Below are 22,457 nucleotides of genomic sequence, written 5' to 3'. Positions count from 1 at the left end.
CTGTGTTTTTAAAACCCAAGTTGGGACACTACATGGAGTCAGGGCTGGAGAGAGGAAGGGGTGTGCCCTGGAGGCCCTGGACTGCAGGTGGGAGGCGATACGGCTGGCCAAGCGCTGGACCGGGGCTGGCCCAGTTGAATCCAGAAGGCACTCAGGACACCCAGAGCCTGGGGTACCCACTTCCCAGGATTCATTTGCTTGAATGAGGGCAGCAGAGGAGAGGGAGGAGGAAGGCTGTCTCTGTGGTGTGTGTGGTGGGGCAGCCACACAGGGGGAGGGAGGGGTGGCAGGATGGCAGGTCTGTTTGCGACAGTTGAGGCGTGGGGCGCAGAGAAATGCCGAGTAGCAGCCAGGCTGGGGATGTCTGTGGCTCTGGAGCCATGTGCCTGAACAGTAGAGCTGTGAGAAAGGGACAAAAGGCCTGAGGAGGCGGCTCCCAGCACAGAGGCAGTGGGGCCTCAGGAGTGAGAGTGGAGAGGAGAGGGCTCTGGGTCACATCCTGTGTGGAACTTGGTGACATCAGGCTGCAGAAGTGTGTGCTGGCCTCAGGGACCCGAAGGCTGGCAGCGACATCAGCAGCATCAGCCAGGGGAGAGTGGACACGTGACTGGAGAGGACCGGGAAGAGTCTGAACGTGAAGGAGCAGAGAAAACAAGGCAGAGAAATCTCTGGGAGGTCTGTGGTGCACAAAATAGGGGGTCAGATGGAACCAAGACTCCAAAAGGTCGACATGTCACCCAGCCCTGAACACACCCCGTGCCCAGCAGCCATAGCACCAGGAGAGGGGCCGGCTGTGGGGCCCAAGCCAGGGGGCCTCCAGTGCAGCAGCTGCAGGGGTCAGCCCAACATAAGCAGCTAGAAGGAGGAAGCCGGAACACTGAGCCCACACAGATTATAATTACACTGACACCATTTAGTTTGCTCCTCGTTAGTGCTCTGGGAGGAAGGGCTGAGTTATAGCAGCTCTTATCCTTGGAGAGCCGCATCCCTCTCGGAGGTAAATCACCATTGAGCCAGGAGGAGCTGCTCGTGAGGCAGAAGGGCCAGCTGGCAGCCGGCAGCACGTGCCACCAGGCTGGGCGGCAGCTGGAGGGCAGGGTCTGGTGTCCCTTTGTGCCTTCCTGATGGAATACAAATGAGCAACAGAGTACAGGTGACTGGGAGCCAGTGTGCCCTGGGGGTCCCCAGAGCAGGACCAGGCTCCTCCACACAGAGCCGCACAGCCCTCACCACCTCCTCTGCCCTGTAGCAAATGGCCGGGGCACAGCACACATGGCCAAGAAATAGATGTAAACTGTAAATCAAAAGTGTAAAATAAATGAATGGAGAGAAAATACACTTTGGCTGTAAGAAGAGACATCTGTTGGGCTCCATATCATATAATTAACAACTGGAAGCAAATTTAAGGGAAGGATGGTTGGAGCCCCTTTGGGAAAATGCCCCACATTTGTTGGGCTGACCTCACAAAGTCTTGGGAAGAAATTTACAGGGTCACCCGAGACCACCAGGGAAGGAAAACGCTCATGCCTGTGGGGGAGGCAGGTGAGGGTGGAGGGACCTTCCATGCTCAGAAATGTTCGTCACAGATAAATGAGAAAGGGTTGGGTTTAGTGTCTTATCAGAGCAGAGTATCTTTTCTACTCAATTATCCTCTTTCCATGATTAGATTTCTCATGGTCTCTTTCTCACAGGCTTTCCAGAGAAACGCACCCTCTGTTTTCTCGTTTATCTGGGCTTTCACCAAAGGTTCGCTGCTCTGGGCCAACCATGCAAGACAACTGTCCTTAGTCAGGCAAGCCCAGGGGCCCAGCCCAGCCACACCAGGTCCCAGCCCCAGAGCCCACCTTACTCTCAGGGCACCCCTAAACAGAAAGGCCCCCCCATGTCCACGCAGGGTCCTCCTCTTTAAGTGGAGAGTGGGTCATGGCACCTGCAAAGGAAGCATGCTAATTCCAAACTAAAAGCAAAGTTTGAGTGGATGGACTAGGCCAGTGTTTTTCAGGCTTTTTTTTTTTTTTTATCTTGGGGCACACTTGAACTTCCATGGCACAGTTAAATTATGTTGATCAAAAAAAAAGAAAAAAAGTAAAAAAGAACAATATACTTGCTGTGTTTTGAATTTCTTTCAGAAATAATTTAATTAATGATCTTTAAAAGTGTCCACAGCACACTGGCTGAAAATCATTGGACGAGACTTTATATTTAATGCTATAGACTTCAGGTGGATTTTGAGGCAATCCAGGCAAATGTTTGTTTAATTGAAATTGCCATGGGTTACTCTTAAAAAATGAACAGAAGCATGCAAACAGACTTAGTTTACATTTTTCTCTGGGTGTTGGGGGGGAATCTGTCTCACTGGGGGGAGGACGTTTTGTGAGGAATGCCCTCCCAGTCTCTGGGGTCTTTCTCTGCCACCAAACACTCTGGTGACCTGCTTGCTCGGTGACAGGAGCTGGTGTTTCTGGTGCATTCCTGACTTTTTCCTCCCCAGTCTTCTGGAGCATCTTTCATAATATTTGTACCTACTTGTGTATTCTTCACCTAATTACTGGCCCAGGCCAGGACAGCCCTGGATGTTAAAATGAAACCAGCCGGACATACAGGTGTAGGAAGTGGACAAGCAGGTCGCGTTATTTTTATAATTGCAGCCTTTTATAATCAGCGTGTGTATGTGATTGTAGACTGACACATCACCTGACAATATTTTGAGTGTGCTTTAGCATCACGACCCAGTTCCTTGAATCTCCGTAGCATCTGTATATCATGTGAGCACCACACAACTCTCTCCCACTCCCCAAATTTAGGGCACATTATGCTCAGTCCTCTTCCCACGGGGGTCTCACCTTTCCCTTGGTGCCAGCAGCAATCTGTTATGGGAGCCCCCCAAATATCTATTTCCAAAGTTCCAGACTCTGTGCTCTGGTCACCGGGCAGCTCCTGCGGCGAGGGCCCCTCAACGCCTCACCATATGTTCCAGGGGGGCTCCTGCTTTCCCTCTGCACACGTCTGAGCTCTTGGCACCACAGTTGCTAAATCAGAAGCTTGGGAGACGTCCTCACCTCCACTTGCTTCTTTCCACTCTCTGTATCTTAGTCAAGGAATTTCCGTTTTTGCACTCCCCTCTAGATACATCATTTATCCCCAAGTGTTGGAACCCTGCCCTTGCCCCTCAGGTGGTAGAATCACCCATGTCTTCCCTCCAAGGCTGGGGTCTGAGAAGCATTCTCCACTGCCCAAATCCCTTCCTTCTCAGCTTCCATCATCTCTATATTCTACCAAATTTACTTCCTACACCACAACTGGCCACTGCCCTGGCCCCTGCCTGGATCACTGTGGCCCATCCAGGTTGTTCTTCTGGCACCCAGCCTCACCTCCCTTAATGAAATGCCCCCACATACACACAGCTGCTGGGGATCCAGCCAGTGTGAAATGCTGTCCTGTCAAGCTTCCTCCAAAGCCTCTGAGTGACCTCCACACCTGTGCAGAAGCATGGCCCTCCCTGAGCATCACCCACCTCCCTGCCGTCTGCTCTCTGTCCATTTCCCCAGTCTCATCTCTCCAACAACACAAAACAGTTCATCGGAATTTGAACAGGGCACAACACCTTCCAGGCTGCCTCCCCAGCTCGGGATGTCTCTGCACACAGCCTGTCACCTGGTCCAACTCCCAGCCATCACTTCACAGCGTTATGATACCACCCTGGCACCCGGACACCCCTCTGCGCCCTGCAGCCCTGCACACATCCCAGTCCCTCCCTCGCTTCACTGAGTTGCGACTGTCCCTTCGTAGCCCCAGCAGTGCTGTGAGGCACCCAGGGACAGTGTTCTTGTCATTTCAGTACGTCGAGGCTCAAGTCAAAGCTTGGCAAAGAGTAAACATCAATAAATATTCATTGAATGAATGAATGGGGTCAGGACTGTGTCTCACGACGCCGGGGGGAAGGGTTACCCAGGAGTGAGATTTGTCTTCTGCGTCGTCTCTGGATTGACATGGTTCAATCCGGACGCCTTTCCATGGGGAGCAAAGCCACACTGATTTGGGCATTGCTGGAGTTTGTGGTTCACCCTGCACAAGGCTGCCATGGTTACCCACACTGGCAGCACCTGAACAGTCATTCCCCCCTCTTCCTCCCTCAGGAATCTCATCCAAACTCCTGGCTTTGATTTCCACCTATTTCTGGATGAGTCTCAAAGATGTGTCTCCTGCCTGGACCTCTCCTCCGAGTTCCGTAGCTGTTTGGCCAGCCACCTGTTCTGAGTTCTCGCCTGAGTCTACAAGTCACCGTACATCACCCCTGAGCTGTCCCTCCAGCGGGCTCCCTTTCTGGGTAAATGGTGACACCATCTGTTTCATGGAGCAAGGAGAAACGGGGTCCTTCACCCATTTCCAGCCCATTGCCAACTCTGGGAAATTTCACCTCTTATTTATTCATCCGACAAGTATTTATGAGATGCCATCACGTGCCAAGCTCTTCTCTGAGCCTTGAGGATTCATTGGTGAACCAGAAAAGCCAGATCTCTGACCCCCTGCCATTCCCAGGGAGAAAGCAGCCAGTGAAAGGGGCGTTCCCAGGTCGAATAAATATTACAAAGTCAGTGAAATACTGTCACGCCAGGAGGGGAAAGGGTGGCGTGGTAAAGGCTGTTCATTGCCCGCCAAATATTCACTTGGACTTATTAACAAATAAAAAAAAATCTAATGATATTTGAGGCCACAGTGTGCCAACAAAGCAGAGACGACGCAGAAGACAAATCTCACTCCTGGGTAACCCTTCCCTGCTGGCGTCGTGAGACACAGTCCTGACCCCAGAGCCCCACAGGGGGGCTGCGTCAGAGCCATGGCTCCAGGCGATTCCTTCCCCTTCGGCCCGGAGCGTCCCTCATCCTCTCTGCAATGTGAGCAAGATGCTTCACATGCAGCAGCCTTGGGTGGCCAAACATGGGCAGGAGAATGAGGGTCTCGCCTGGTGACGGAGCGGAGGGAGTGGGGCCGCGCGTGCTGCCCTGTAAGCGGCTCCCAGCCCCGGCTTGGTGAGGAAAGGCTGCCCCACCCCATCTGCTGAAGCTTCTGTAAGGAGATGCTGACCTGGAGCCAACCCCCCCAACCCCCCCGAGTGGGATGGTACTTCTCAAGTCCCGGTGAGGTCCGTCTCCACCCTTCCTTTCCCAGGAGACCAGCACACCACGGGGAGTAGATCCTGGCTTTGGACCCGTCCACACCAGCCTCTTGCCATCTCTCTGCCACACCACTGTCAGAATAAACATTTCAAAGCATGGACTTGGCCTCCTCCTGTGCTTTCTGCAGTCGTTAGCACAGAGGAGAAAGAAACTCTCCTTTGGTCCTGAGGCACTGTGGGCTCTGGCTCCTGCCCACCCACCTCCAGACTCACACTGTCCTTTCTCTCAGCCCGGCCGCCCTGGCGTCCTCTCGGGCCTGTCCTCTCCTTCCTCCCTGACCTGGATCCTTTTTTCTTCTAGCTCTCTCCTCTTCCTCTGGTACAGGGGTCTTCAAACTATGGCCTGCGGGCCACATGAGGCGGTGTGAATGTATTTGTTTCCACTTTGTTTTTTTACTTCAAAATAAGATAGGTGCAGTGTGCATAGGAATTTCTTCATAGTTTTTTTTTTTCAAAAACTATAGTCTGGCCCTCCAACAGTCTGATGGACAGTGAACTGGCTCCCTGTTTAAAAAGTTTGAGGACCCCTGCGTCACTGCCGGGCCCCATGGACACTTTTCCTGCTCTCCTTGTCCAGGTTGGATAGGGTCGCATCTTGCACCGTATCCCCCGGAACCCTCTTTGGACAGAGCTTTCGGGCTTTGCTCTAGTGATGACTTGGTCCTTTGGGTGCGAGGACCCTGTTTTGGTCTCCAGTCACCATCCCGGCACCCAACACGGCACCTAGCTCCCTGAACATCTGTGGTATGAATGGACAAAGGGGTAAGCGTGGTCTCTTCCCCTTGTTGTCAGTGTCTTTATCTTTGATCCTGGAGACCCAGACTTCGTTCTTCAGGATTTAGAGAATTAACACATGGCGCTTCAACTAGTTCAATGAGATCAGTACACACTCAGTGCAGGCTGTGACAGGTAGTGACCCTCAGATGTCACCTGTCAATGGTGGCCATTGCCTTCCTGCCGAGTTCATTCTCTTTGGGCAGAATTAGACCTTTTGGTTTTTGTGTTTTTAATATCCCTGGTCTATACACCAAGAAACGTTTATAGAGACATGTCTTCCCTTCACCAGGCTGGTCTGGATACACCTCAAAGAACTGAAATCATGGTTGGCTTGCATAAGCCCACCTCATTACTCCCAGCACCTCACAGAATGTTTTCAAATTATTGAAGCCGATGAATATGACCATCAGAAAGGAAACTGTAGTTTAGAGAAGCTGAACAGCACATCCCAGGTCCTCCTGCCCCTGGGCCGGGCACGGAGCACCCAGACTGGGCTCGGGAGGGTGGGCTCTGAGAGGCTGATGCTTGTCCACTCAACATGAATCACCTTTGTAAGGAGCTCAATGACTAACGCATGACAATTGCAGATGTTTACGCAAAAATCTTTATCTTTGCAATATCTCCCAGAAAGATAATAAATTTTTTCTCTCTCTGTGAACACAATCCTTTGTAATTATACAAAGAATTAAATGACTGGTTTACCTGAAACCATATCTTTTCCCAATGGTATCAACCTTCAACTAATTGAAATCCTTTTAAAGTAGTCCCAGTATGTATAGGAGAAAAGGAGTTGTGCAATCCAAACATACTCTTGTTTCTCTAATTTACATCAACTGGGTCTGAGGACCTCTGGCTCAACAGGAATCCAATTAACAGCACTTGGAGTGAAGGGGGGAGGCAAGGCGCCTGGTGGAGCCGCCTTCCTTGGCCTGCAGGCGCCATGGAGAGCAGTGCTGCATCTTAAGCCCACCTCCCTGTCCCTGCTGACGGTGCCAGTCTGAACGGCTCACTCCTGTTTCCGAATGAGTTCTGACTAAACGCCATCAACCATATGACAGGGTCTAACAAATATCAGCACTCTGCCAGGTTCAATAAACACCCTTTTCAGGGTAATGGTCCTTAATGAGGACACCAGCCATCAGCGAGGTTGGGAACACACTATAATTATTACTGGGCAAAGACGTCTGGAGAGAGATCTGCAAAAATAAAGATTGGAACTACGTGGGGGAGGGGAGCACGTAGAAAATTTACCTTAGCTCTGAACTTTGTGCTGGTGGGGGAAAAAAAAAAACTCAAGTTTGGGGAGTTATTTTCAAAACCATGTTGACAATTTACTTAGGGATTTAGGGGTTAAATAGTCACTCATGTAATCCGTGCCAAATTTTATGTATCTATGATTAAGTCAATGAGAGAATCAGAAACTTGCTTGATGGAGCACTTGGCTAAATTGGATCTATTACATGGAGCAAGGAACACCTTCCATCAAAATAATCCTTTAGGGTCTGAGGCGAATGTCAAGGACATTTCCATCATAACAGCTGAGACAGCCTTTGCCCCCAAGGAGCCCAGCATATTATGGCCGGGTTTGTGTAAGGTGCATCTCACCAATTATGAGATGGGCATATTAGACGCCACCTGGAGATACAGAAAAATGTGCTGTCCAAGCTTGGATGGGGCGATACAGCATGTGGATGGGGAGGAACGGTTCCTTGGAGGAGGTGCATTTCCTTTATTTGCTGGACACTAATTGTTTGAGAGTGAGCTCCATTGGTTGAGCGTCAGGTGCCGTTCTGGCCTTGGGGATGCAGAGGTGACAGAGACGCAGACAACAAGAGGTGAGTGTGGAAGACTTAATGGGGTCCAGGGAGGGTGAGGACGTTGACAGGTAGGTGAGGGTAGGAAGAGAATTCTATAAACTGCCACAGGGGGAGTGGCCAGCACGAGACCAGCACGGACGCTCAGGAGCTTGTCAGTGTTGGATAAAGCACTTTCACGGGCACCTGTTGAGTGCACTGAGCACCCTGCCCCCAGCTGGACGTAGTCCACCTCAGTAAGTGCTCTCAATAATCACGTGAGTAAGGGACTATTTTTATCACAATTTTACAAAGATAGCCATGGAAGCTCAGGGAACTTAAATGGCTGTTCCAAATTCATGTGGCTGGTAAAGGACAGGAAGGGCGTTCGTTCTCAGGTCTTTCTGGCTAGACTTAACCACAGTGTTCTTCTGCCACTGCAAGGTGCCAGCGAGGCAGGGCTGGCTGTGGAGTACCCAGAGTGCAGGTTAGGAAACCTCCCTCCTCTGTAAGAAGCCTTGAGTTCTGATTAATCAGCTGGCAGATGTGTTGGTCAAAAGGTTGATCAGGTAAAGAATGTGAAGGAAATGGATAGGTGAGAAGTTGGGAATGAGGCCAAGGAAGGGAGTGGGGAACCTGGAAGGGCAGCCCTGAGGTGTAGGGCACGCGGTGAGGCTGACACAGAAGACGTCACTGCTGAGACCTTGTTCTTTTCCAGAGTTCCATGGAGAGACACATGGGTTAGAAGAGAATGAGTTGGTCGCTAGGGTGATGGGTGTTTTCCTTTTTCATTTGCCTTTAAGCAAGTTAATAGGTTGTCTTTAATCTAAGCCTGAACATACAGGCAAGACAAAACAAAAATCAAACCCGAATGTCTGCCCCTGATGACCGATGAATCCACTGGCAGGGAGTTGAAAGAGTATAGAAATTCTGAGGCCTCCAAACAACCGACACAAATGCTGAGGGAGCCCCCGTGGGCCTTGCCTCTTCCCACGTGAGTCGGAGCCCTGAGGCTTACGGTGTCTTAGATGGACAGTGAGTCTCTCTGGCCATGAGCACCATCCGGTGCACACCACACACAGGGCCAGGCGGAAACTACACGTGTTTGAGAAACTATACCAGGCTTCCTCTGGAACCTGTTTCTAGAACTTTGATTCCTCAACAGAATGAGCTCCAGACAGCCCCTGCTCCTGTAGTTGAATCACCGCAATTACAGTATACAGTGAGTGGCTTCCCTTTGACTGCGGGGCCTCCTTCCAGCACGGAGCATACTCAGGACATGGCCACTGATTTCAATATTAATCAAAGCCAAACATAATTAGAAAAATAAACCTGGTATCAAAAAATGTCACATAATTTATTCTAAACGCAAATGGAAACTACAGACAAGCGGTTCTTCTTTGGATATTAAGTGAAAGTGAAAAACGGAACATTGTCCAATAGCAGAATTGAGGGGTTTACACTGCACAACCTCAGCAGAGATGATCTTTTTCTGGACATTGGCCAGGACTAGTATTTTGGACATAAAAGTACAATAGTTTAATCTTGATTTTTTAAGGCAAAGAGTTTTTTGTTACTCAGAGTGAACATTAGCAATACAGTTTTGCAAAAGCAAACAGTAATATTAGTCATTGATTACAAGAACGCTTACAATAGAAGTGACTATCTAATACACAGATAGTTACATGAGATGCTTCCCTGTGGGAATTGCAGTGGACATCTAATTAAAGGTAATAAAGGACTCTCTCCTTTGCAAGGCTGTGCTGATTTGGTGTTGAAATCAACACATTTCCTATGAATATGTGTTGATATTTTGGAAAACAAAGAATGTTGCCTTTTAAAAGAAATCTTAGTATGTATGGTGACTCACAAGAAATTTGTTTTTGAAAGAATTTTGCTAACCATCTTATCAATGATGCTACGGAATCTTTGACATGTTGTTTTTTTAACTAGCTGTTTCTTATCGATGCCGTATCAACATTTAACTTTACCTTGCACTCTGGAATTTTGTAGGTGATTTTAGTCACAAGAAAACTGGGAAATCAGTTTTCTTTCATTCTTCTACAGGAAGAATTTTTCTGTGAAGGAAATCTTACTATTTCTCTCAATCATTTTGGCTGTCACACTGATTATTATTATTTGTCACCACATTACAGAGCAAAGTAAATTTCTGCCAAAAAATGAATTAAATTAATATAAACAGAAAGAGCGAGTGCATTATCCTGCTTTAAACTGCTAGGGAAATTGGATCAAGAAGGACAATGTTTAAATGATTTAAGGGGGAAAAAAAGGTTCAATTATCAAGATTTCTAAAAGAGATGATGATCATCTCTCTAAAGGAGAGTGGCATCTAGAAGACAGAGATTGATTTCGTTCTGAAGCAGAATCCAGGGCTAAACACCAAGAGCAATTAAAAAACGGTGGTCTTTTGTAAATTACTCCCAGAAGAAATCTTGGAAATCTTTCATTTTAGTCATTCCGGTCCAGTGAACCATGAAGCCATTATGAAGGAACAAAAATACTAGGGAGAAAATTGAAATACAACAGTAATTAACAATATGAATATCTCAAAATAAAAATGTTTTGGAAAGATAATGGTCATCACATAGTCAACATAAAATGAAAACATTAAAACACTCCCCAAATCAAATCTAAAAGTAAGGGACACCCAAGGCAAACAGACTAACTCTGGCACCATTCCCAAGACCGAGGTCCAAAGAGTCTCTGCAGCCTCTTAACGTGCCGTGGAGGTGTCTTTCTTCAACGGTTTACTTTTTTTATTTTCAAAAATTATTCTGATTTTTTTCTAATGGTCTCTAGCCTTAAGACATATTTTCTATTTACTTCAGAATCAGAGTTCGTAATCTTAGATTTTTCACTTTTTGCTTCCATATGCTAAATTCCAGCAAAGAATAATAAAGGACAAGCCTGGGAAACGTCCCCCTATCACAAACACAGATTTCCCTGTGGGTTCTCTAATACTTTACAGACAAATGTTAAAGATTTATTGCACATGAACATCAAACATGGTTTTACTACAGTTCTCATTTGGATCAAATTGACACATTTTACATTCATTTTAGCCTAATGAGATTCTTTCACTACACATTATATTCTGAGTGACCCTGTACATTAAATTTGTGGAATGGAACAAACCCACTGATATAACAAAGCTCCATTCTTACTGGTTTCTTAATTTACAAAAGAGAGAAAACAGTTTAGCAAAATCATAAATCTTGAACAAATGAATGTATTAATCGGTACTCAGCAGAGAATACAAATACTGTGTAGATGGGTCTGTCATGCGTGAGGTTCAAAGGCAGCATTGATAGGTAAACTCTTCTTGACTCGGATTGTAATTTGAATATTCAACACCACAGGCGTATTTCATAATTCAAATCAAGGGACTTAGTCAAGACAAAGTTATAATCATAACACGAATGGAAAATTAGATTTGCAATTCATTTTTAAATCATTGCCAATAGGCTGCCATGATTCACTATTTACCTTTGTGTGTGATTACTTATTTTTAAAAATTGGCCTCCTGAAACATTCTTGTTGCCCAGGTCTGATGATAAGGAAGGCGATGGAAGTTTGCAACATAGCAGCTGTAATGCAGTTTCTCAAAGAGGGAGTAGGTGACCTTGAGATGAGGTGAAAGGAAACTAGAAAATGTTAATTAAAATTATTAGTGCTGTTTGAGGTGCTTATCTTGTTTACTGCGAAGGTGTTACTCCCTTCTGCATAATTAGGGGTAATTTTACTTACTTTCAAGTCTGTAATTTTAAATATCACAAAGTTTTATCTTCCAGCATGAAGTAATTCATTATTGGTTTGTATGTAACCGCTTGATGTTTTAATCAATATATGCGCCTTCCACAAGTCTGTTATAATTTATCTAGAGGTTTCATACATTTTTAATAGTGGCAGATTGTGAGTGGTACATGAATTACTTTTTTTTTTAATTTTTGTTGGAATTTCAACATTATTCTAGGGTTTTGATGTGAGGAAAGACTTTGACTTGTTCTGTCTTTTTATATCTCTTTAAATTCAAGATTTTACAGGCCAGCATCATGAGCAAAATAACCTCTGAAGTCTCTTCCACTTGGAAACAAAGTACTAAAATCACTTAATCCAAACAAAAACAAGGTATATTTTTACAACCTATAAGAATTAAATGTGTATTATAAATTATCGATGTATTTTAAATCTAAGTAGCCTATGCTTTTAGCCATTGCTAAAAATGTGCATATACAATTTAATTTCATATTGAAATTAATCATTGAAGTGCTCAGTGCTCAGGGCTCAGAAGGTGCCTGGACAACGTAATCAAGTTCCATAATTATAACACTTTTAAAATAAATCTTTCTAAATTTCCCTGCAAAATCTTTCATTTTGATTAGTTTTTCTGAGTGTGAGGCAGAAGAATGTCTAGGCTTGACCTTTTTTTTTAATTTATTGTTGACTATGATTGTTTTTCTCTTAAGTGATAAAAGACTTTGAAGATTAATTTTTTCAGTGTAAATATGTAAAAATAATGATTATGTTAAGGCACATGATCGGTGCATGATTTTAATTAAATTGCAGCAGCAAAATGTTTGGTGCTTGCCTCAGAGAGCATTGTCACGTGATGGGGATTTGCACGAGGCGCTGAGTGTTGGGGAATCATCCTAAGGGATGCCAGGAAGCATTTTAAAGGTGTGCGCCCCCCTCTGCTCAGAATAGCCTGAGAGTGAAGTTCAAAGTCGAATATTCTAGAACAGGTTGGACTGTAACACGCACCGATTCTTACAGGAATCAGGCTGCTTTACTCCTTCAGGGTAAATGAGAGCCGGAAAGAGTTCACGCCCTTCGCCCGAGCTCCACGTGGCGGCTTATCTCCTAGGATGCTGAATGGTCCCTCATGGCTCAGTAGCACTAACAGCCCTCCCAGAGAACTCCCCAAACCTGGCAAAACACTGCCCTACATGAAGACCCTTCACGCAGCATTCCCACTGCACATGCTTAGTAATTAGCAGGCTCCAAACAACCCCACGGGCCTCATCAGAGGAGCCCTTTTGAGGGTGCTAAGGCAGCCACGGCGGGGACTCCACACAGGCAGCTCCACTTGGCAGCACCATCCCCAGGTGAGGCCTCACCTAGTCCTTCAGAGCCCTCCTGCCCTCCCTTCATTTCCCTGACTCTGCCAGTCACAGGAGTCTCTCTCCAGATCAGCCACAGGCATCCCAACTGGACTCCCACTGCTGTCCCCGGAGCCCACCCCACTTTCCAGTGGCACTTGCCCTCCTTCCTTCTACGTTAATCAGGGGCTGTCATGCCGAGGCTTAAATCTCTTCCCTGACTGCCCGCTCCTTCCAGTGGCAGCCAACTCCACAGCCCAGCCATCTCCCCGGCTGCACCCAACTCCCCCGCATTCTTCCCGGTCCTCTAAAAAGTCAAGCTGCCCCTTGGCCCAGAAGACCAGCCACTACCTGCACACTCCCATCTGCAGAGGGGTCCCCAGCCCAAGCAACCCCTCAGCAGTCTGCATCCCTGCCTCGGCAGGCCCAGCAGGCATGTGGGTCTAGTGGGCACTCGGCTCACCTGTCTCTTTTGTTGGTGTTGTCTGGAGGCTTTCCCACCCCGCCCCGCCCCTGAGCTGGTTTGTCCCCCAGGGGCCTCACCTGTCCTGTCTCCACTGCATCCACAACACCTGGAGCGGCTCCACGTGCAGGAAGGTTCTCTGCGTCTGTGCATGTGCACGCCAGCCCTGGCTACACTCCTCTGAAGCTGCCCTTGTTCTCTCTTCAAGATCCTTGACCACCTCTGCCTGTTGGTGCCTACAGACCAGTGCAGACAGCACTCTGTGAGCAGCGTCCTGGTGTCCTCACTTAAGGCTCTCATGGGAGGACACTCACGGACCATGACCAGGTCACACCTGGCCTGGCACGTGGCAGACGGCAGTGCTCACGGCTACTCTGTGGGTGGGTAGACTTCCATCCAGCTGAGCCCACGGGGGGATCAAGATGTCCCAGACAGAACCGAAACCCGTGGCCCCATATGGGGGAGACAAGGACAGTGTGACCCACCATCAGAAGAAAGGCTCTGACCCCTCTGCCCAGAGACAGGCATTAGTGTGGCCCTTGGTGCACCTTATTGGTGCCCTTGAACCCACGGTGTTCTGAGCTGTGTGTGCTGGTGGCAGTCACAGCCTGTGTCTCAGAAAGAACAGTGACTGCTGAGGTTCCTGCCCTCAGGAGGAGGCCATGCCCACCGCCAAGTCCCCCTGCAGGCCTGTTTGTGGACTGTTTCTTTGTATCTTCAATGCCTGTTCCCTTTGTAATGAAGGTGACAAAACTTCACTCAGCCCTGTGCTCTGTCACCACACCTTCTCCACATCCGGAGCCAAGTGTCACCCCAGGGGCCACCCCTGGGCCTTGGGACGTCATCTTCTAATTTGTGAGCTACATTTTCCTGCTAAAATCAGTCCCATCCCAGATACCAAACATTGTTCTTAGAACAATATTAATTGTAAAGAAGCTTTATAAAAACCAGTGATTATATTTTGTGAACACAGGTAACTCTTTTTTTTTGTAGAGACAGAGTCTCACTTTATGGCCCTTGGTAGAGTGCCGTGGCATCACACAGCTCACAGCAACCTCCAGCTCCTGGGCTGAAGCGATTCTCGTGCCTCAGCCTCCCGAGTAGCTGGGACTACAGGTGCCCGCCACAGCACCCGGCTATTTTTTTGTTGCAGTTTGGCCGGGGCTGGGTTTGAACCTGCCACCCTCAGCATATGGGGCTGGCGCCCTACTCACTGAGCCACAGGCGCCGCAACACAGGTAACTCTTACATTGAGTGTAGGAGATGGGGAAATTCTGAGGACTCCAGCTACTAAGAGCAGTAATGGTAATAATAATGATTCTAAGAGGGAACTCACATAATCACAAAGCCTGGAGTGACGACCTTCATGTTATAGACACAAAGTCAGGCTCAGAGAGGTTGAGGCACCTGCTCAGGGCCACATTGCTGGAAGGGTCCCAGCTGAGATCTGAGGCTCCACTTGTGTGACACCTCCCAGCCTTCATCTCCCACCCTTCACTCCAACATAGGAGTGACCAGAAGCACCAAAGGAAATATTCTTATCATTTTTTAAGCATTTAAGTTCTGGGTACAGTTTGCTTTTTTCTCTTTGCTAAACCTTCCATAGACCAAACATTTATCAATGTGATGACAATGGATTGACACAGGAAAGCCTGCTCGCTCAAAGCCAAGTTCATTTTTGAATCTGTGGTATGTTTGCTCAGAGCCAAAGGCCAAGGGGATTTATATGGTTGTTGGAAGTATTTTCCCCGAGGAGTTAAAAAATATTCTGCAAAAGCCAGTTTCTTAATAAACTCTGAGATTGATTTGCCTCCAACGTGCTCCCTGCTTATCTTACCGGTTCACTGTTAATGGTCCTCAGGGAACCCCCAACGACTGGAGAACAGCAGTGGATGCGGCAGAGGGAAGATTCCGAGGGAGACAGTGATGACCCAGACCTTAAGCCACTGAAAACATCTTTGAGAAGTAATACTTTGTGACCCAGCCTTGGTCAACTTCCTCTTCCCACCCCCGAGCTCACTACTGCCATCAACCATAATCATAATATTCTCTGAGAACAAGACAGAGAAATTATTTTCCTAAGAGAAAACTGGCTTCTAACTCTCACCGGGGATGAACTCTGTCAGTGGGAAATTCCGAGAGCAGTGGCGACTTCTGGACGGCTGCCTTCCAGCCGGAGCCTTCGCACCAGGGCTCAGCGGCGTCTTTGTGCGTGAAGAGTGAGGCTCTTGGAAGAAGATTTAAAGAGCCTTGGAATGATACAACCGGAAAGAGCCCTGGCATCATCTGAGGACAGCTTCTGGCTCTCTAAATGGAAAACGGATCAGGGACTTCTCTGGGGTCACAGCCCTAGATACCCTGACTCTGTGCCCTTTACCAGTATCTGTGCTCTCAGCCTCAGAAGTCTCATCTGCCCCATGGTTGAACACTTGATACCCCAGTGACTCCCTGGTGGATGGACCTAGCCCTGTCTCCTCCAGCCAACCTGGACTCCAATTTGAAACCTTCCTGGGAATGTGCCCTGGAAAGGCAAAGGAGGACGGTCGTCAAAAGGAGAAGTGGGTCCAGAGGACTGAGAGTGTCCTGGTCACCATGATGATGGAGCTGGGCTCCAGGAACTGTAGCATCTGTTTCATAGGAGGTGATGAAATAACTGGTGTGGTATATCTGCAAAATAAAATCTTTTCCAAAGGAAAAACAAGCAACCAATAGACATTATGTGTTAACATATGTACACATACTCCGTGGAGCCGCACACAGTTATATTTTAGAGCATTTCAATACCACTGAAGAATTTATAGACTTGGTTTGTCTACATGTGACAAGTCGAGTCGCATAGCTGTGAGCCTCTGGGGTGGCAGCCGTGTATGTTGCTTCTCACATCATGTGTTATCATACACATCTTAGGTGAGCTGGAGAATGGGAACAAAGATGTCCTGACACCGCAAAAGTAATAACAGGGCAGGCAGCCCGCAGCTGAGACTGCAGAGGGGGAGTCCACCTCCCCTGCCATCCGCTCCTCTAATCCCCCACGCTGCTCTGCCCTGGAATTTCTATAGGTATCTTTGAAATGGGGGTGGGGGTGGAAATCAAGAGCTTTTAAGTTATTCTTCATTTGTTTTTTACATACTTAAAAATTTTCAAGAGTTGTATACGCTGCAGTTTTGGAGAGAGTTCTATGTGGTCCTGGGGGTATAAGATTAAAACCAGCAGTTGGTCCCAGTACCAAGTAAAAAAGAAAAGACTATCTAAAGGAAATGTTTCATCTTCACAGCAGTTTTCCCATTTAGAAACACTGAATGCAGACTTAGAACAGTAAACTGAACATACGCAAAGTTACAGGTGATGGGGAGATCTGGAAAATTCACGAGTTTCATAAAAACCACAAGATGAATTTTTCCCCTCTGGCCACGTGGCTGTGTGGAGAGGCCACTCAGGAGACATGGAGCCCCCACCAGTATGCCAGGCTCCAAATAAGGCCAACGTGGGGGTGTTTTTCTCCATGCCTGGCAGGAAGAACTCAGGAATAAAACACTGGTTTGGTCATATTTGAGTGGGGATATGGCTGTGCCTGGCACCAGATGCCTCTGAGAATTGTTAGTTATCCTTTGCAGAAACTGTCCAAACCTCTAAAAAGAGTGGTAGACTCAGATGCAAACATCACTGTGTATTTATGATGCCCAGATGACAGCCTTCCCTTTAAACTGGATGTTGAAATGATTTCATTTTTGTCATGGCATTCTCTTTAATTTCTTTTCCCTTTTTAAATTTAGTTCTAAGGCAGGTATTCAGGCTCTGATGCTCTCTTTGACCATTTGTGAAAGGCACATCTGGGTGTTTTTGTTTATTCTTTTTTCCTTCCAGCTTTTGACATACTAGTTGAAATGTCAAGACTCCTGTATGCAAATGCAAACCAATAACTCTGGTTGTTTCCATTTAGCTCTGCTGAGAGGGTGTGTTAACGTTTTCTCCACACTATGTGTCAGAAGGACTTTGCTAATGAAAGGGCTTTACATTTAGGTAACAAAAAAAAAAAAGTGCTGCAGAAAGAATGAGAAATGTTCAGATCAAAGGGCAGACGCTCATTTATAGCACATTTTCATGGGCTGGAACAGCCTCACATGATCTGTGACATTTGGCCACAATGAAGAGAATTTGGAGAGCCAGTGAGGTCAGGTGGGCGTCTTGGGAGAGAAACACAGAGCAATACTATAAAATATGTGCAGTTAAGCGGAAATACCCGCATCTGCCAGCTTTCTGTTTTCTTTCTTTTTTTGACTCTCAGGAAATCGTGTGCTCACACGTGTGTGCATGACTTCAGCTTTGGCAATGAGAAGGGGGCAAAAAGGAAGCTGAGCTCTCTGAAGCCGGTGAGGTGATTCAACCCAGCGCCACCTTCGAGCTGTAAATGCAACTACACAAGCCACCATCTCAAGGTGAAACGCTTGTGCACTAGAGTTTGTGTACTAGAAGAAAAGGCCGGGCCTGAGAGGGTATATGCCCATAGACACAGAGAGGCCACCGTGTCCACCACACGGCTTCCTGCACGAAGGCCCGAGGACAGGACCCTCCAGAGTCATTGGGGCTCCCACGTCAGGTCTGCAGAGAAGCTACTGACCAGCTCTGCAGAGGCCTCCCCTCGGGGACCATGTGGGTGTCAACATGTCATAAAGGACTCCGAGTGAGTGGGCCGCTTTCCTTGTAGTTGGTATTTAGTCTTTATTTCTTAGTAACACCTACGGCCCCGTTTGAGTTTACCGTGGTGTCTGGCATGAACCCTGCGGGGCCGGGCCTGCACTGGGACTCTCCCTACCTTCCCTCTGCTTCCCAGTTTCGGAGGACTGTGATGGAGTTAGGTGGCTCAAGAATTTTTTAGGGGTGGACCCTCTAGAAGGATGGAGAAGAAACTGAATGGAGGAAAGAGAGAAGTGAATTTTGAGGTAGGCGGAACAAAGCCTTAGCCCCTCCGGTGGGGGCCTGAGACAGGTGTCTGGCATTGGACTGATACCACCAGGCCTCCTGCACACCCCACAGCCACCACCTATTCCCTGTGGACCCCCATGAAAGGGTGGCCTCTGATGGGGCTGCTCCCTGCAGCCGAGGCAAAGCCCAAGCAGGTCACCAATGAGGAGCTTCCAGGCACCTGAGTGGGATCTGGGTGGGCATCTCCATGTCCCCCCATGGGGTTCCGGTCCATGTCTTCATATCCAACCAAGGATCGGGGAGAGCTTGGGACAAATAGTCAAGAGGCCACTCCAGCCTACAGCACCAGTTTCACCAAGACCATAGAAGGAACATACGGCCTGCCCCACCACTGTTCATCCCAGATCCCCTGGGCCTGTGGTCAGCCTGGTGGAATGATCCAGACAGTCATTCCTGAAGGGTTGCGCCCCTCTCTCCATCTCTTCCCAGGTGGGACTGCAGCACACCCTTTCCCCTGACAGTGGCGCAAGGGAGAACACGGAGGAAGGCCCAGGCGGGCTCTTCTCCTGCTTGTCTCAGGCAGCCCGGCCTCCTCTCCCCTTCTGATGACCATGGTCTAGTCTTCTGCCAGGATGGTGACCAGGCCCACCTGCAGGTCTCCAGGTGGTGGCCATATCTTAGAGGTTGATGGTAAATACACCTCCTTTGGGGACCAACACCCTGACCCTGCACAGCACGGAGATGAGGGTACAGGAAGCACAAGGTGGCTCAGTGCATCACGGGGTAATGGCCGGTGGGCCATCCCCCTTCCTACTCCACAGCTGTCTGCACCACACATTTCCCTCTGGGGACAGGGCAGATGGTGGAGGCCCTGCCTTGTAGGAGAGGGCTCTGGTCTTTATGGATGTCATCTCCAGGCGAGCCTCTCAGACGCCGCTTCCCAGCCCCAGCAGCGTGCGACCCTCCAGATCCTCCAGTAGTTGCAGGCACACTCAGTGCTCCTCTGCTATATTGTCAGCCCCATGAGCTGACCTGGACCCACATGGAAGGGCTTAGGAATGAGCTCACAGCCAGTGGTGGCCAGAGGCCGGGTGGGCAGGAAGGCAGGCCTATGGCCAGAGTGTGTCCTTTTTCCTATCATTGTCTCTGAGCCTTCTACGTGGAAGGGACGCCAGGCCATCAACTTTTCACTAAGCCAACTTCTGCAAGAATGCTTTATCCTGGGCTGGCTGTAGCCTCAGCAGCAGCAGCTAGATCACCCCTGGTTAGAAGAGTTCTGTTTGGGGCCCAGGGAGCCTCCCTCTCTCTCACTGCACCACTCCACCCACAGGCCCATCACGTCAATGCAGAGGTGGCCGACGGAAGGGGCTGGTGATGCCAATCGTCTGAGTCCCCTTTGTGCTTGGCCCAACTTAACTGCTGCTTCTCTGTTCCTGATAAAGCCAGTTTGGCAAAGAATCTCCCCGCACTCAGGTCCGTGACCAGGCTTAGTACCGTGTCATCCAGGCTCGCCTCCAAACTGTAATTCAATTAAGTCAATTTAGCCAGAAACCTCTGATCCTCGGTGGTCCTCTTGGTCATCATCGGCTGTCCCCTGCTCTGCTCTGTGGTTACAAATCCCCACTTGTCCTTGTCGAAGCTGAGCCCAGTCTCCTCCCACTCACGACCCCCAAGACCTACTTGCAGGAGGCCCCACACCGATCTCCTGGGCCTCTTTGAGTAAAGCAATTCGTGGGCTGAACAAGGATTTGGATTAATTTTCTCGTTAACAGTGACGGTGGCCACATTTCTTATTTTCATAAGGATACAGCCATACTGGATTAGGGCTGACACCAAGGATCTTGTTTGAATATAATGACCTTGTTGAAGACCATATTTCTTTTTCTTGTTTTTTTTTTTTTTTTTTTTGGGGGGGGGGGTCTTCCGGTAGAGACTGGGAAACCTGCTAGACAAATTCTAAAAGAGCTGTAACACTTGAAGACCGTATTTCTAAATGCAATCATACTCAGAGGTGCTGGGAATTCAGACCCCAGAATTTTAGGGTGGGAAGAATTCAGCCCACGGCCGCCCAGAAGCCCCTTCAAGCTACCACTGATTTCTTTCCCGCCTCCTCTGTGGGGCGTTGGGGCTGGGAATGCTCCTTCCCTGCCTCTGTCTATTCACTGCCACCTCCTTCCCTAAGCCATTTAATTCCCACCCTCTAGTTTCCACCTACTCTGAACCACTGCCCAGGAGGGCCAGGCGTTGTGGGCACATGTGGGTGCATACTGATGTTGCACGGTGTCAGTGAACTGGCAAGTGCATAGCCCAGGTCAGCAGGAGAAGGAAACATGGCTGAACACACAAGGGCAGAAAGGATGGACGTGAGGAAGCTGGGCTTGGTGTGGGGTGGGGGCACGACGCTCTGCACGTTAATGAACCCGCAATATAATGAATGGATACCTGGGAGCAGGCATATTCTGCTATCATGAGCTCCAGCGGGGCCTGGGTTACTCCTTCTTGCTTGGAGAAACTAGAGAAGGATTTTAAAAATTAGGTGAGTTCACCTGCTGAACTTCAGGCCCAGGTGACCTGGTCTCCGGTCTTTGTCCTCCTGAACCCCCTGGTCCTGGCAGCACCAGGCTGCTCTCCTGGTGGCACACTGGCTGCCCCAGATTGCTGGGTCTAAACACAAAGGTTGGGTTTATTCCACCTGAAATTGAGCCTGTTGTCCCCTTTGCTGCGGGTCATCCTCTATTCAGCCCCTGGTCCATTATTCTGCCTGCTGCTTGCCCTGGGAATATTCCTGTTATCTTGGCATAGAAACAAAGGGCAGAAGGGCCGACCCGGGGTGGCTCCCACCTTGAGGCTCCCCTTCCCGCCTCAACACTGGCTTCTGCTTGGGCTCAACTACACTTTCCGAGACAATTTCCTAAACGGCTTTTCTGTCTCTCCAGTTTCTTATTCTATCTCCAGTCATGAATATTACTGGTTTGTATTTCTAATTTTAATTTAAAAATAAATGTACATGTGCAAAGGAGTGAAAGCACACCTCGGTCATATCTCTGTCCCGGGCTGCCTGGCTCTCCCAGGGGTGACTCTGTTCACGTTCCCTCCGCCATCTGCCTTCCTCTCTGCCTGGACCTTTCCTGCTGACACCTAAACTCCTAACAAAGGTGCCAGAGGTCACACTGACCAAGCAGCCTGAGCACTGGCTCTCGGGGACTTCAGACCTTGACACCCAGGGGTCCGCTGGGTGCTGTGCACCATGCCTGGGATGCTCAGGGCACCCTGGATCCTGGGCAGTGCTCTGACCACTGGATTCTCCCACTCATAATGAATGAAGGAGCCTGGCTTTGGTGCCATCCCTGGGCACCCTGCCACACCCCTTCTCTTTCCGCCTGCACCACTGCCTTCCACTGTGGCTTAACTGTCCCCAGGGGGCTCCAGGGGCTCCAGGGGCAGTGACAGATCTTTTATTCTGCCTCTGGGGATACTGTGTACAACAGGAATGTCTGAGAAATGCATCCTGAGTGATCCAAGGTCTGGAATCCCTTCTCTTTGGTGGCACCTGTCCCCACAATTTCACACTTTATCATTACCCCACACTATCCCCACTGATGCCTCCATCTGATGGACAGGATGGAAGCTGAGGCCACGGGAGTGACCCTGGAGAGGCGGTGAGCATCCCGGAGCATGTCTGTGCCCTGGGGCCCTGTGCAGTGGAGGAGGCGGATGCCTGGCTGTGTTAGGAGGCAAACACAACAGTTTGCCTCCTAACACAGCCAGCCTGGTGGCATTTTGGGCAGAGAGGCAGGAGATTGGGCGTGAAGCCTCATCTACTGCAGGTCCATGGCAAGGAAACCTCTCCACTGAGCCCTGAAACCCTCAGGATATCTGAGAGTGCCGGGAGCTCTGGGAACCAGACACTGAGCAAGGGCCCCCGGTGAGGAGCTGGGGTCAGTGTGTTGGGGTGGGAATGGGTGAGAGAGGAACTGAGTGGATGGATTTCCTCTGCCCAGCATATCACATTCCCGGAGCATCAGACCGTGAGGACTGGAGCTGCCAAAGGGCCAGCATGCTCCTTGGCTGTGGTGGACCACGGTATACACCTAAAGCCCTGCCCTTGAAGGTAAAGAGGTGCCAGGGCTCTGGGGACAGCCAGTGGGGAAGAGCTCCATGGTGTCCCAGAGCAGCTGTGACCACCACAAACTGCAGCGCCAGCC

General features: G+C 48.9%; 1 non-coding gene across 1 annotated transcript; it reads right to left on the bottom strand.

Annotated features, from left to right (window-relative positions):
* Nucleotides 1–20,166: 20,166 nt before the first annotated feature.
* On the bottom strand, nucleotides 20,167–20,228 carry LOC128582819 (U7 small nuclear RNA). The gene has a single exon (XR_008379249.1). It is a non-coding gene; the product is annotated as a U7 small nuclear RNA (small nuclear RNA).
* Nucleotides 20,229–22,457: the final 2,229 nt, after the last annotated feature.

The sequence above is a fragment of the Nycticebus coucang genome, chromosome 3, assembly GCF_027406575.1.
Source record: "Nycticebus coucang isolate mNycCou1 chromosome 3, mNycCou1.pri, whole genome shotgun sequence".
NCBI classification, from domain to species: domain Eukaryota; kingdom Metazoa; phylum Chordata; class Mammalia; order Primates; family Lorisidae; genus Nycticebus; species Nycticebus coucang.
The sequence above is the reverse complement of the archived record's forward strand: the minus strand, read 5'-3'. Positions and strand labels throughout refer to the sequence as shown.